The sequence below is a fragment of the Oncorhynchus masou genome, chromosome 7 (assembly GCF_036934945.1).
Source record: "Oncorhynchus masou masou isolate Uvic2021 chromosome 7, UVic_Omas_1.1, whole genome shotgun sequence".
Classification (NCBI taxonomy): domain Eukaryota; kingdom Metazoa; phylum Chordata; class Actinopteri; order Salmoniformes; family Salmonidae; genus Oncorhynchus; species Oncorhynchus masou.
The window spans coordinates 8,226,152-8,239,583 of NC_088218.1; the positions used below are offsets into that span (position 1 = coordinate 8,226,152).

General features: G+C 46.0%; 1 protein-coding gene across 1 annotated transcript in view; it reads left to right on the forward strand.

Annotated features, from left to right (window-relative positions):
• The window catches only part of LOC135543152 (microtubule-associated protein 2-like), a 93,848-nt gene that overhangs the window by 46,729 nt on the left and 33,687 nt on the right, over positions 1 to 13,432 (forward strand). The window contains 1 exon segment of the mRNA XM_064970233.1: positions 1,500 to 1,583. The gene's annotated coding sequence lies outside the window, so the exon portion shown is untranslated.

The window sequence follows — 13,432 nt, forward strand, 5'->3', positions numbered from 1 at the left end:
CCTCCCTCAACACCCTCTCTCTCTCATTCCATCTCTCCTCCCTCATCCCCCTTTCGCACCTCCCTCACCCCCTCTCTCTATCTCCTTCCCCAACGCTCTCTTCCCTCAGCCCCATCTCTCTCTCTCCTTCCCTCTCTCCTCCATCTCTCTATCTCCCCAACTCTCTCCTTCCCCAACCTTCTCATCCCTCATCCCCCTCTCTCCTCTCTCCTCCCTCACCTCTCTCTCTCCTTCCCCAATCTCTCTTTTGTTCCCTCTCTCTCTTTGTTTCTCCCTCTCTCCTCCCCTTTCACTTTCTCTCCTCCCTCCCTCCCCCTCACTCTCCTTCCCCCTCTCTCACTCTCCTTCCCCCATCCATCTTTCCTTCCCCATCTCTCTTTACTCCCCTCTCTCTCCCCCTCTCTCTCTCTCTCCTCTCTCTCTCCTCTCTCTGCAAATTCCTTCCCAAACTCTCTACGCCCCCCCACCTCCTCTCTCCTCATCCCCTGTGTGAATACGGACAATCTTTAGAAACCTAGAAACTCACTTTGACATGTTGCTGGGGATTTCTGGCAAAAAAACAAGGCTACATCCCCAGGCCTGGTCGGGTTGGTTGTGTCACCCTTCTCCCCTTCCCCTCATCCCCTTCTCCCCTCTTCCTGTCTTCCCCCTCTCCCCTCTCCCCTGTAGCTGTGATGGTCAGTGTGAATGGCCGTGTTGCACTTGGTCCTGCCAGGGGCCCCTGACTGTGCTGGGGTGATGAATGTAGAACCAGCTCCCCCCGAAGAGACTCCCAGCCTATGAACCAGACTGTCTGTCTGTCGCGGGGGCCAAACAAACCCATTGTTCTTATCTGTGGTGGACATGCTCCCATGGGCCCCTTCGTCACTGGTGTATAATGTGAGGACTTGTTGTAGGAATTGTGGATTGCCCCTCTGTCCTATTGTACTACCCATAGAAGTCTGCTATAGAGATTGGGATGCTTAATACAGTCCGGGCTAATTACTCCTAGACAGAGTAGATAGGATCACTCACAAACACTCTTAGTCAAACTGGGAGGTTTCTACATGAAAGCCTCCAGCCTTGGCCCACTGCTCCACACTGCAGTTTAAGTAGCATGCTTCAGGGAAAACACTGATCAGCTTAACCCCTCCACCTGTAGTCCTCCATAAGTCTGCCAGCAACATTAATCCAACCATTGTGTTTGAGTAGACTACCCTCTCTTATTCAGTACATACTGTCAGTCTGGTAAAGTAACTAGCCACTTAACCACGGACATGATTTAGAGTAGGGGGAATGGTGATCTGGCAACAGGTGTGTGTGTGTGTGTGTGTGTGTGTGTGTGTGTGTGTGTGTGTGTGTGTGTGTGTGTGTGTGTGTGTGTGTGTGTGTGTGTGTGTGTGTGTGTGTGTGTGTGTGTGTGTGTGTGTGTGTGTGTGTGTGTGTGTGTGTGTGTGTGTGTGTATTATGACTGTTCTCTGTTTGTTCTCGCATTCTTAATTCTCTCTCTCTCCCTATAGGTGTAACCAGGAGGTTTTCCTCATCTGTCCTCTGATTCCTACCATTGTGTTCAGAAGTGGTTAAGTCCATCAGCAACTCATCAGGTAAGACCAGAGAGAACAAACACTTGTAAAGAGAGCTTTAGCTGAAATGATGATACAGATGTAGGATCTTTATTTGAAAAATAATCCTGCAGCAACAGGAAATGTAAATTATTTTGTGGATTATAATTAATGGACGTTATTTTGTCGGGGTTGATACATTTTTCATGAGGGCAAATCAAGTCTGACATTTTAAGGTGGAAATCACAAACTTTAAAAGCCTTTTTAAACCTCGAATATACTAAAACGTTGCATTTCCTGCTGTGCAGAAACATTCTCAGCAACAAAAGAGGGATCAAATTAAGACCCTACATCTGTATGTTTATTTGACTAAACACAGAGAACACTGATTGCATATGTAGCCATAGATAATGTCTGTCCATACTATAGCCCCATAGTTCACTCCAGTTACCCTGTAAATCTGTCGATGTGCCCTTGAGCAAGGCTCTTAACCCTAATTTACTCCAGGGGTGCTGTACTACTATGGCTGACCCTGTAAAACAACATATTTCACTGTTCCTATCTGGTGTATGTGACAAGAAAACATCTATTTCTTTTGCATATCCATGTTTTTTGTTTATATCTCTGCTTATTGTCTCATGCGTATCTCTTCAGAGTAAAACATTGATTGATTTATTTTCCTCAGAGGAAAACCCATTAAATTATTAAACAACATTTATTTCCAATATGGTTCTGGAACACATAATTATGACTCATCATTCCTGGAATCACAGTTCATTCTATAGAGCAGCAGGAGTGTTTGAACCTTCCCAGAATGCTCTTCCATGAGTCATCAGACCTCAGTAGTAATGGTTAAGTGGCTCTGCTCAGTCGTACCAGTATTGTTGTTACCAGGGTTTAGAAAGGGACAGAGGGTAATCGTGTGTATAATACCATTTAGAATGAGGGTAAAGGGGTATTGTGGGTAATTGAGTCCTTGATAACATGGATGTGTTAGATGATGTATAATATATTCCTTATACTAGCAGATCCAGTCATAGTCTGTCCTGTTGCTTCTCAATCTCCATTCCGTTTGACATGTTGAGGATCCATTAAGGCTTTATTGATACATTGTAGACATTTACTGGCACTTACTAAATGTTGAAATGTTAGCAGCAGTGTGTCTCTCATGGCCAGAAGGTTATTGACAGCAATTGTGTGATTTGCCTGTGAGTGTGGACAGTATAAACCTGTTCTCTCACCAGTAATCCTCCAGCCAACAGAAAACATGTTAAAATCCCAGTGTAGGTTATTGGCCTGACAGCCCAACAGCACTATAACTGATCTGCTCCTGTCCTGACCAATCACAACTGTGAAACAAACCAACCTGACTAATCAAAGTTTAGAAACAGTCCAAGCTGACCAGAGTTAACAGTCCAACCAGAGAGGTCATGACTGGCTTTATTCCCTTCAACACTGACCAGCAACAAGGTATTATTGAGTTGTTGATGTCACTTAGCCTGACGTCCATTAGTGGGACTGTAATGGCCTCTGGTCATGTCATATATGTCTGTCTGACCCGTGGAGTAGACACCACCTGGTCATACCTGGCCATCTACGTACGCACGCACGCACACACACACACACACACACACACACACACACACACACACACACACACACACACACACACACACACACACACACACACACACACACACACACACACACACACACACACACACACACACACACACACACACACACACACACAGACACAGACACAGACACACAGACACACAGACACACACACACAGACACTCGGTTGAGGGGGTAATAACTGTAAGTAACTATCCTTCAGGCCTAATGACTGTAATGGCTAGTGACTCAGGCTGTCACTTTCTTACTGTTGTTATGCAAGGTCCTACAGTAGACTGCTGCACTAAGGTCTTTGTTTGGTTGAAAGGCATGTCTGACCTGTCAGACTGGCTGGCTGACTGGCTGGCTGACATGGCTGGCTGACCTGACTGACCTGGCTGACCTGGCTGGCTGGCTGGCTGGCTGACTGACTGACCTGACTGACTGACTGGCTGACCTGACTGACTGGCTGACCTGACTGACCTGACTGACTGACTGGCTGGCTGACTGGCTGGCTGACTGGCTGACTGACTGGCTGACCTGACTGACCTGACTGACTGGCTGACCTGACTGACTGGCTGACCTGACTGACCTGACTGACTGGCTGGCTGACTGGCTGGCTGACTGGCTGACTGACCTGACTGACCTGACTGACCTGACTGACTGGCTGACCTGACTGACCTGACCTGACCTGACTGACTGACTGGCTGTCTGACATGGCTGGCTGACTGGTTGACTGACTAGCTGTCTGACATGGCTGGCTGACTGGTTGACTGACTAGCTGTCTGACATGGCTGGCTGACTGGCTGACTGACTGGCTGTCTGACATGACTGGCTGACTGACTGGCTGACTGACCTGACTGGCTGACTGACTGGCTGTCTGACCTGACTGGCTGACTGACTGGCTGTCTGACTAACTGACTGGCTGCAGCTGGAGACAGAGCTCTGCAATGCAGCAACAGCAGGGAACATGATAAATTCTCTACTTTCACCTTGTGCTGACGTCAAACCTGGGCTGTGTTCAATAGGGACAAAATGTATTGAAACAATGAGGCGGAGCTCTAGAACCCGAACTTATCCAATCAGAACACAGATCACTTTTTGCTATGATGTGCCTTTCTGAATATGACCCTGGTTTAAAGAGTACCCTGCTGTAATACCCTGGTGTAATACCCTGGTGTAATACCCTGGTGCAATACCCTGGTGTAATACCCTGCTGTTATACCCTGCGGTAATACCCTAGTTAATACCCTGGTTAATACCCTGGTCAAATACCCTGCTGTTATACCCTGCTGTAATACCCTAGTTAATACCCTGGTTAATACCCTGGTGCAATACCCTGCTGTAATACCCTTCTTAATACCCTGGTGTAATACCCTGCTGTAATACCCTGGTTAAAACCCTGCTATAATACCCTGGTTAATACCCTGCTGTAAAACCTTCCTTTAATACCCTGGTTAATACCCTGGTTAATACCCCAGTTAATACCCTGCTGTTATACCCTGCTGTAATACCCTGGTTAATACCCTGCTGTAATACCCTGGTTAATACCCTGCTGTAATACCCTGGTGTAATACCCTGGTTAATACCCTGCTGTAATACCCTGGTTAATACCCTGGTTAATACCCAGTTAATACCCTGGTGTTATACCCTGGTTAATACCCTGGTGTAATACCCTGGTTAATACCCTGGTTAATTCCCTGGTTAATACCCTGGTGTTAATACCCTGGTGTAATACCCTGGTTAATACCCTGCTGTAATACCCTGGTTAAATACCCTGGTTAATACCCTGGTTAATACCCTGGTGTAATACCCTGGTTAATACCCTGGTTAATACCCTGGTTAATTCCCTGGTGTAATACCCTGGTTAATACCCTGGTGTAATACCCTGGTGTAATACCCTGGTTAATTCCCTGGTTAATACCCTGGTGTAATACCCTGGCATAACCAATTTGACAGAGCTTTGTCATAATGGGGTATTGTGTGTATTGCGAGATAAAAATAGTGTTTAATTAATTTTGAATTCCGACTGTAACACAACAAAATGTGGAATAAGTCAAGAGGTATGAATACTTTCTGAAGGCACTGACAGATATGATTGATGATTGTCTGACGTGTACAGTAGTGTCCTGAATGTTTCACCTCACTGAATACCTCCTTGTTGAATGCTGTTCATTCACACTTCACTGTGCTTCTATTCTACTACCATTTTGCCTTGTATTCTACTACCATTCTGCCTTGTATTCTACTACCATTCTGCCGTGTATTCTACTACCATTCTGCCTTGTATTCTACTACCATTCTGCCTTGTATTCTACTACCGTTCTGCCTTGTATTCTACTACCATTCTGCCTTGTATTCTACTACCATTCTGCCTTGTATTCTACTACCATTCTGCCTTGTATTCTACTACCATTCTGCCTTGTATTCTACTACCGTTCTGCCTTGTATTCTACTACCATTCTGCCTTGTATTCTACTACCATTCTGCCTTGTATTCTACTACCATTCTGCCTTGTATTCTGCCTTGTATTACCATTCTGCCTTGTATTCTACTACCATTCTGCCTTGTATTCTACTACCATTCTGCCTTGTATTCTACTACCATTCTGCCTTGTATTCTACTACCATTCTGCCTTGTATTCTACTACCATTCTGCCTTGTATTCTACTACCATTCTGCTGTGTATTCTACTACCATTCTGCCTTGTATTCTACTACCATTCTGCCTTGTATTCTACTACCATTCTGCCTTGTATTCTACTACCATTCTGCCGTGTATTCTACTACCGTTCTGCCTTGTATTCTACTACCATTCTGCCTTGTATTCTACTACCATTCTGCCTTGTATTCTACTACCATTCTGCCTTGTATTCTACTACCATTCTGCTTTGTATTCTACTACCATTCTGCCTTGTATTCTACTACCATTCTGCCGTGTATTCTACTACCATTCTGCCTTGTATTCTACTACCTGCCGTTCTACTACCATTCTGCCTTGTATTCTACTACCATTCTGCTGTGTATTCTATTCTACTACCATTCTGCTACTACCATTCTGCCTGTGTATTCTACTACCATTCTGCCTTGTATTCTACTACCATTCTGCCTTGTATTCTACTACCATTCTGCCTTGTATTCTATTACCATTCTGCCTTGTATTCTACTACCATTCTGCCTTGTATTCTACTACCATTCAGCCTTGTATTCTACTACCATTCTGCCTTGTATTCTACTACCATTCTGCCATGTATTCTACTACCATTCTGCCGTGTATTCTACTATTCTGCATTCTACTACCATTCTGCCTGTATTCTACTACCATTCTGCCTTGTATTCTACTACCATTCTGCCTTGTATTCTACTACCATTCTGCCTTGTATTCTACTACCATTCTGCCTTGTATTCTACTACCATTCTGCCTTGTATTCTACTACCATTCTGCTGTGTATTCTACTACCATTCTGCCTTGTATTCTACTACCATTCTGCCTTGTATTCTACTACCATTCTGCCTTGTATTCTACTACCATTCTGCCGTGTATTCTACTACCATTCTGCCTTGTATTCTTCTGCCTTGTATTCTACTACCATTCTGCCTTGTATTCTACTACCATTCTGCCTTGTATTCTACTACCATTCTGCCTTGTATTCTATTCTACCATTCTGCCTTGTATTCTACTACCATTCTGCCTTGTATTCTATTCTACTACATTCTGCCTTGTATTCTACTACCATTCTGCCTTGTATTCTACTACCATTCTGCCTTGTATTCTACTACCATTCTGCCTTGTATTCTACTACCATTCTGCCTTGTATTCTACTACCATTCTGCCTTGCCTTGTATTCTACTACCATTCTGCCTTGTATTCTACTACCATTCTGCCTTGTATTCTACTACCATTCTGCCTACTACCATTCTGTTGTATTCTACTACCATTCTGTATTCTACTACTATTCTACTACCATTCTGCCTTGTATTCTACTACCATTCTGCCTTGTATTCTACTACCATTCTGCCTTGTATTCTACTACCATTCTGCCTTGTATTCTACTACCATTCTGCCTTGTATTCTACTACCATTCTGCCTTGTATTCTACTATATTCTACTACCATTCTGCCTTGTATTCTACTACCATTCTACTACCATTCTGCCTTGTATTCTACTACCATTCTGCCTTGTATTCTACTACCATTCTGCCGTGTATTCTACTACCATTCTACTACCATTCTGCCTTGTATTCTACTACCATTCTGCCTTGTATTCTACTACCATTCTGCCTTGTATTCTACTACCATTCTGCCTTATATTCTACTATCTGTCTCTGCTGAGTCACCATAAATGTATGAGATGGTATTATCCTAAACCTTGACAAAGGTGAACATCTGCAGCAGGTTGACATTTAATGTCATGAGTCTAGCCCTGGAGGCAGAACTGAGCCCTTTCCACTAGATGGGCCAGCTGGAAAGTCTAAATTGGCTAAATTGAAAAGATTTATGAAAACATAAATGTGCTTTTGGTCTTAATATAAGGTTAGGGTTAGGCATTAGGTTTAATGACTTTATGTCTGTGCCAGCTAGTGACCACAAGCAGAGCTGCCTCCAGAACAACATTCATGACAACCTACACATCTGCACACCCTGAATCTATAGCTACCCAGGGTTGATGTAAGGACCTATGTACAGTATGTCCTTGTATGACCACTCCGTCCCCACAAGACGGTGTCCTCACAAACCACAAGAATTACAGGGGCAGGTTGATCTGAGCTACTGTGATTGGCTGGCACTAGCAGGAATTCTGTCTCCTAAATGGCAGCTGACATTCTGATGAACAGAACTCAGGGAGGCATGAAGATTGCCCCAGTAGAGGAGCAGGAAGGGGACAGGGCTTATGAAAGAGGGAGGGAGGGAGGGAGGGAGGGAGGGGGAGGGAGGGAGGGAGGGAGGGAGGGAGGGAGGGAGGGGGAGGGAGGGAGGGAGAATTTAATTGAAAGAGAAATGGTGAGAGAGAGAGGTCATAGAGAGAGAGAGGGAAAGAGAGAAAGAGAGAGAGAGAGAGAGAGAGAGAGAGAAGGGTCATAGAGAGAGGTAGTGGGAGAAGATGAGGGTGAAAAGAGTGAGACAATGGAGGGAGAGAGGAAGGGCAAGGGGGGGTGAGAGACAGAGAGAGAGAGAGAGAGAGGAGGGTGGGAGAGAAGTAATGGGAGAAAAGGGTGGGAAATAGAGAGACTATAGAGGGGAGGCAGAGAGAGATGGAGGGAGGGAGGGAGGGAGGGAGGGAGGGAGGGAGGGAGGGAGGGAGGGAGGGAGGGAGGGAGGGAGGGAGGGAGGGAGGGAGGGAGGGAGGGAGGGAGCTTATGATGCCTACTGACCTGAGTGGAACTCAGAAAGCCCCTGAGGCTTCCTGTCCTGCCACGCCCAAAAGCAAACCATCTTCATCCAACCATCAATATTTCTCTCTCTCTCTCTCTCTATCCCTCACTCTGTGTACTGTATCTGCTGGCATATGATAGCCAAACACTGCATGTTCCAACCAGGGAGAACTAGCCCAGTCTGACCAGTCAATGTTAGAAGTGATAGGACAGGACATTCTCATGTCCCCTGGCCTGCATACTGCCTGCACTGTTTACTAAGGCGTATATGGAGAGAAAAAATTTCACTATAGCAGATATGAAAGGAACAGAGATGACAGGAAGAAAAGACGATTTTCTGCTTATGATCGTCCTTTCTATGTGTGTCTGATATCGTCTCATCTCACAGTACAAAGGGATGAAAAGAGATTTTCCGCCAGCTTCTAATGGAATGTGAGGTATTAGACTGTTAGACAGTTAGGCACTATCTCTCTTTCTCGCACTGCTTGTTTGAGTGTTTTTGTGCTGTAATGGGGGGTGAGCATGGACAGGGGGACGGGGAGGGGGGAGTCAGATAATGTTAGCATGACTGGATCACAATGATATGGAAACAGCCTTTCCTTATCAGGTCAATGAGATGCTAATTCCTCATCATCTCCCTAGCGGTGTACTGTAAAGGTAGACTCAGCAAGCCACACTTTCTCCTTAGCAACAGCCAGGCTAGACATTCCTTTGGCTTCGATTCTCTCTCTCGCTCTCTCTCTCTCACTCTGTGTGTGTCGCAGTAGGGCTTTTCTTTCCTCTGTTGATCACACAGAGAGATCTCATCCTCTCAACCACCTCCTTCCACTCCACTACAGCAGACATTGGCCTAGTTCACTGTTTATTTTTTTATTTTTTTATTTATTTTTTATTTCACCTTTATTTAACCAGGTAGGCTAGTTGAGAACAAGTTCTCATTTGCAACTGCGACCTGGCCAAGATAAAGCATAGCAGTGTGAACAGACAACACAGAGTTACACATGGAGTAAACAATTAACAAGTCAATAACACAGTAGAAAAAAAGGAGGTCTATATACATTGTGTGCAAAAGGCGTGAGGAGGTAGGCGAATAATTACAATTTTGCAGATTAACACTGGAGTGATAAATGATCAGATGGTCATGTACAGGTAGAGATATTGGTGTGCAAAAGAGCAGAAAAGTAAATAAATAAAAACAGTATGAGGTAGGTAAAATTGGGTGGGCTATTTACCGATAGGCTATGTACAGCTGCAGCGATCGGTTAGCTGCTCAGATAGCAGATGTTTGAAGTTGGTGAGGGAGATAAAAGTCTCCAACTTCAGCGATTTTTGCAATTCGTTCCACTCACAGGCAGCAGAGAACTGGAACGAAAGGCGGCCAAATGAGGTGTTGGCTTTAGGGATGATCAGTGAGATACACCTGCTGGAGCACGTGCTACGGGTGGGTGTTGCCATCGTGACCAATGAACTGAGATAAGGCGGAGCTTTACCTAGCATGGACTTGTAGATGGCCTGGAGCCAGTGGGTCTGGCGACGAATATGTAGCGAGGGCCAGCCGACTAGAGCATACAGGTCGCAGTGGTGGGTGGTATAAGGTGCTTTAGTGACAAAACGGATGGCACTGTGATAAACTGCATCCAGTTTGCTGAGTAGTGTTGGAAGCAATTTTGTAGATGACATCGCCGAAGTCGAGGATCGGTAGGATAGTCAGTTTTACTAGGGTAAGTTTGGCGGCGTGAGTGAAGGAGGCTTTGTTGCGGAATAGAAAGCCGACTCTAGATTTGATTTTCGATTGGAGATGTTTGATATGAGTCTGGAAGGAGAGTTTACAGTCTAGCCAGACACCTAGGTACTTATAGATGTCCACATATTCAAGGTCGGAACCATCCAAGGTGGTGATGCTAGTCAGGCGTGCGGGTGCAGGCAGCGAAAGTTTGAAAAGCATGCATTTGGTTTTACTAGCGTTTAAGAGCAGTTGGAGGCCACGGAAGGAGTGTTGTATGGCATTGAAGCTTGTTTGGAGGTTAGATAGCACAGTGTCCAAGGACGGGCCGGAAGTATATAGAATGGTGTCGTCTGCATAGAGGTGGATCAGGGAATCACCCGCAGCAAGAGCAACATCATTGATATATACAGAGAAAATAGTCGGCCCGAGAATTGAACCCTGTGGCACACCCATAGAGACGGACAGCATGCCCTCCGATTTGACACACTGAACTCTGTCTGCAAAGTAGTTGGTGAACCAGGCAAGGCAGTCATCAGAAAAACCGAGGCTACTGAGTCTGCCGATAAGAATATGGTGATTGACAGAGTCGAAAGCCTTGGCAAGGCCGATGAAGACGGCTGCACAGTACTGTCTTTTATCGATGGCGGTTATGATATCGTTTAGTGCCTTGAGCGTGGCTGAGGTGCACCCGTGACCGGCTCGGAAACCAGATTGCACAGCGGAGAAGGTACGGTGGGATTCGAGATGGTCAGTGACCTGTTTGTTGACTTGGCTTTCAAAGACCTTAGATAGGCAGGGCAGGATGGATATAGGTCTGTAACAGTTGGGGTCCAGGGTGTCTCCCCCTTTGAAGAGGGGGATGACTGTGGCAGCTTTCCAATCCTTGGGGATCTCAGACGATATGAAAGAGAGGTTGAACAGGCTGGTAATAGGGGTTGCGACAATGGCGGCGGATAGTTTCAGAAATAGAGGGTCCAGATTGTCAAGCCCAGCTGATTTGTACGGGTCCAGGTTTTGCAGCTCTTTCAGAACATCTGCTATCTGGATTTGGGTAAAGGAGAACCTGGAGAGGCTTGGGCGAGTAGCTGCGGGGGGGGCGGAGCTGTTGGCCGAGGTTGGAGTAGCCAGGCGGAAGGCATGGCCAGCCGTTGAGGAATGCTTGTTGAAGTTTTCGTTAATCATGGATTTATCGGTGGTGACCGTGTTACCTCGCCTCAGTGCAGTGGGCAGCTGGGAGGAGGTGCTCTTGTTCTCCATGGACTTCACAGTGTCCCAGAACTTTTTGGAGTTGGAGCTACAGGATGCAAATTTCTGCCTGAAGAAGCTGGCCTTAGCTTTCCTGACTGACTGCGTGTATTGGTTCCTGACTTCCCTGAACAGTTGCATATCGCGGGGACTATTCGATGCTATTGCAGTCCGCCACAGGATGTTTTTGTGCTGGTCGAGGGCAGTCAGGTCTGGAGTGAACAAAGGGCTATATCTGTTCTTAGTTCTGCATTTTTTGAACGGAGCAAGCTTATCTAAAATGGTGAGGAAGTTACTTTTAAAGAATGACCAGGCATCCTCAACTGACGGGATGAGGTCAATGTCCTTCCAGGATATCCGGGCCAGGTCGATTAGAAAGGCCTGCTCACAGAAGTGTTTTAGGGAGCGTTTGACAGTGATGAGGGGTGGTCGGTTGACTGCGGCTCCGTAGCGGATACAGGCAATGAGGCAGTGATCGCTGAGATCCTGGTTGAAGACAGCGGAGGTGTATTTGGAGGGCCAGTTGGTCAGGATGACGTCTATGAGGGTGCCCTTGTTTACAGATTTAGGGTTGTACCTGGTGGGTTCCTTTCTACACTGCAAGGACCGCAGAGAGGAGGGGAGAGAGAGAGAGAGAGGGGGGGGTGAGAGAGAGAGGGAGCGAGAGAGAGAGAGAGGGGGAAGGGAAGGTGAGAGAGAGGGGAGGGGGTGAGAGAGAGAGAGAGAGGGGGAGAGGAGAGAGAGAGAGAGAGAGGGGGGAGGGAAGGTGAGAGAGAGAGAGAGAGGGGAGGGAAGGTGAGAGAGAGAGAGAGAGAGAGAGAGAGAGAAGGGAAGGTGAGAGAGAGAGAGAGAGAGAGAGGGGGAAGGGAAGGGAAGGTGAGAGAGGGAGAGAGAGAGAGAGAGAGAGAGAGGGGGGAAGGGAAGGTGAGAGAGAGGGGAAGGGAAGGGAAGGTGAGAGAGAGGGGAAGGAGGGTTAGAGAGAGAGAGAGAGAGAGAGAGGGGGAAGGGAGGGTGAGAGAGAAAGGAGTTCAAGTTTTTATAAAACCTTTATTTTATACTCAAGTATTTAAAAAAATCTCTCTTCTGGACACCTTTATTATACGCCAACCACATTGTTAACAATAATAGTGACATATGAGTTAACAACCAATGCCATCTCCTCATCCTTTCTTCCACCATTTCAACCTCCTCATTACATTGTTTTCCATTGTCCCCTCATCCCCTATCTACACTCCAAGATACTTAAAACCTCCCTTACACCATTCCAGCCCCCCTGCAAACCCATGATCCCTCCAGACCATTTCCCACAATTTATCTTTGCAGAGGATATTCCCCTAAACCGATCAACCACGAGACTCAAACTATCGACCTCCGCTTGATTTTTCACTAAAATAACTACATCATCAGCATAGGCAGAGAGACGAATAGGAGGAATATCCCCTGAAAAGTACTGTACACTCCTTCAATGCGACTTCTAATGCTATTTAGTAGTGGCTCTATAGCGATGACATATACCATTCCCGACAACGAACACCCCTGCCTAATACCTCTACACACTTTAAAAGGAGCACTCAAGCCACCGTTAACTTTCAATACACTTTCAATGTCACCATATATCACACTGATCATGACAATAAAACCAGAGCTGAAACCAAAAGCCTCAAAGGTGTGTCATAAGTATTGATGTTCAACTCAGTCAAATTTCCTTCACCTGATCAATTGAAAGTAGACCAGAATTCAACCCAATAGCCCTAGAGACGTCCATAAAGTCCTGAATCAGGAAAATGTTATCCTCTATCTGCCTGCCGGGAACACAGAAGGACTGGTCCGTGTGTATGATTTGCCACATCACCTCCCTCAGCCTGTTGGACAAAGCCTTGGACAGGATCTTATAATCAGTGTACATTAAGGCCACCGGCCTCCAGTTCTTCAC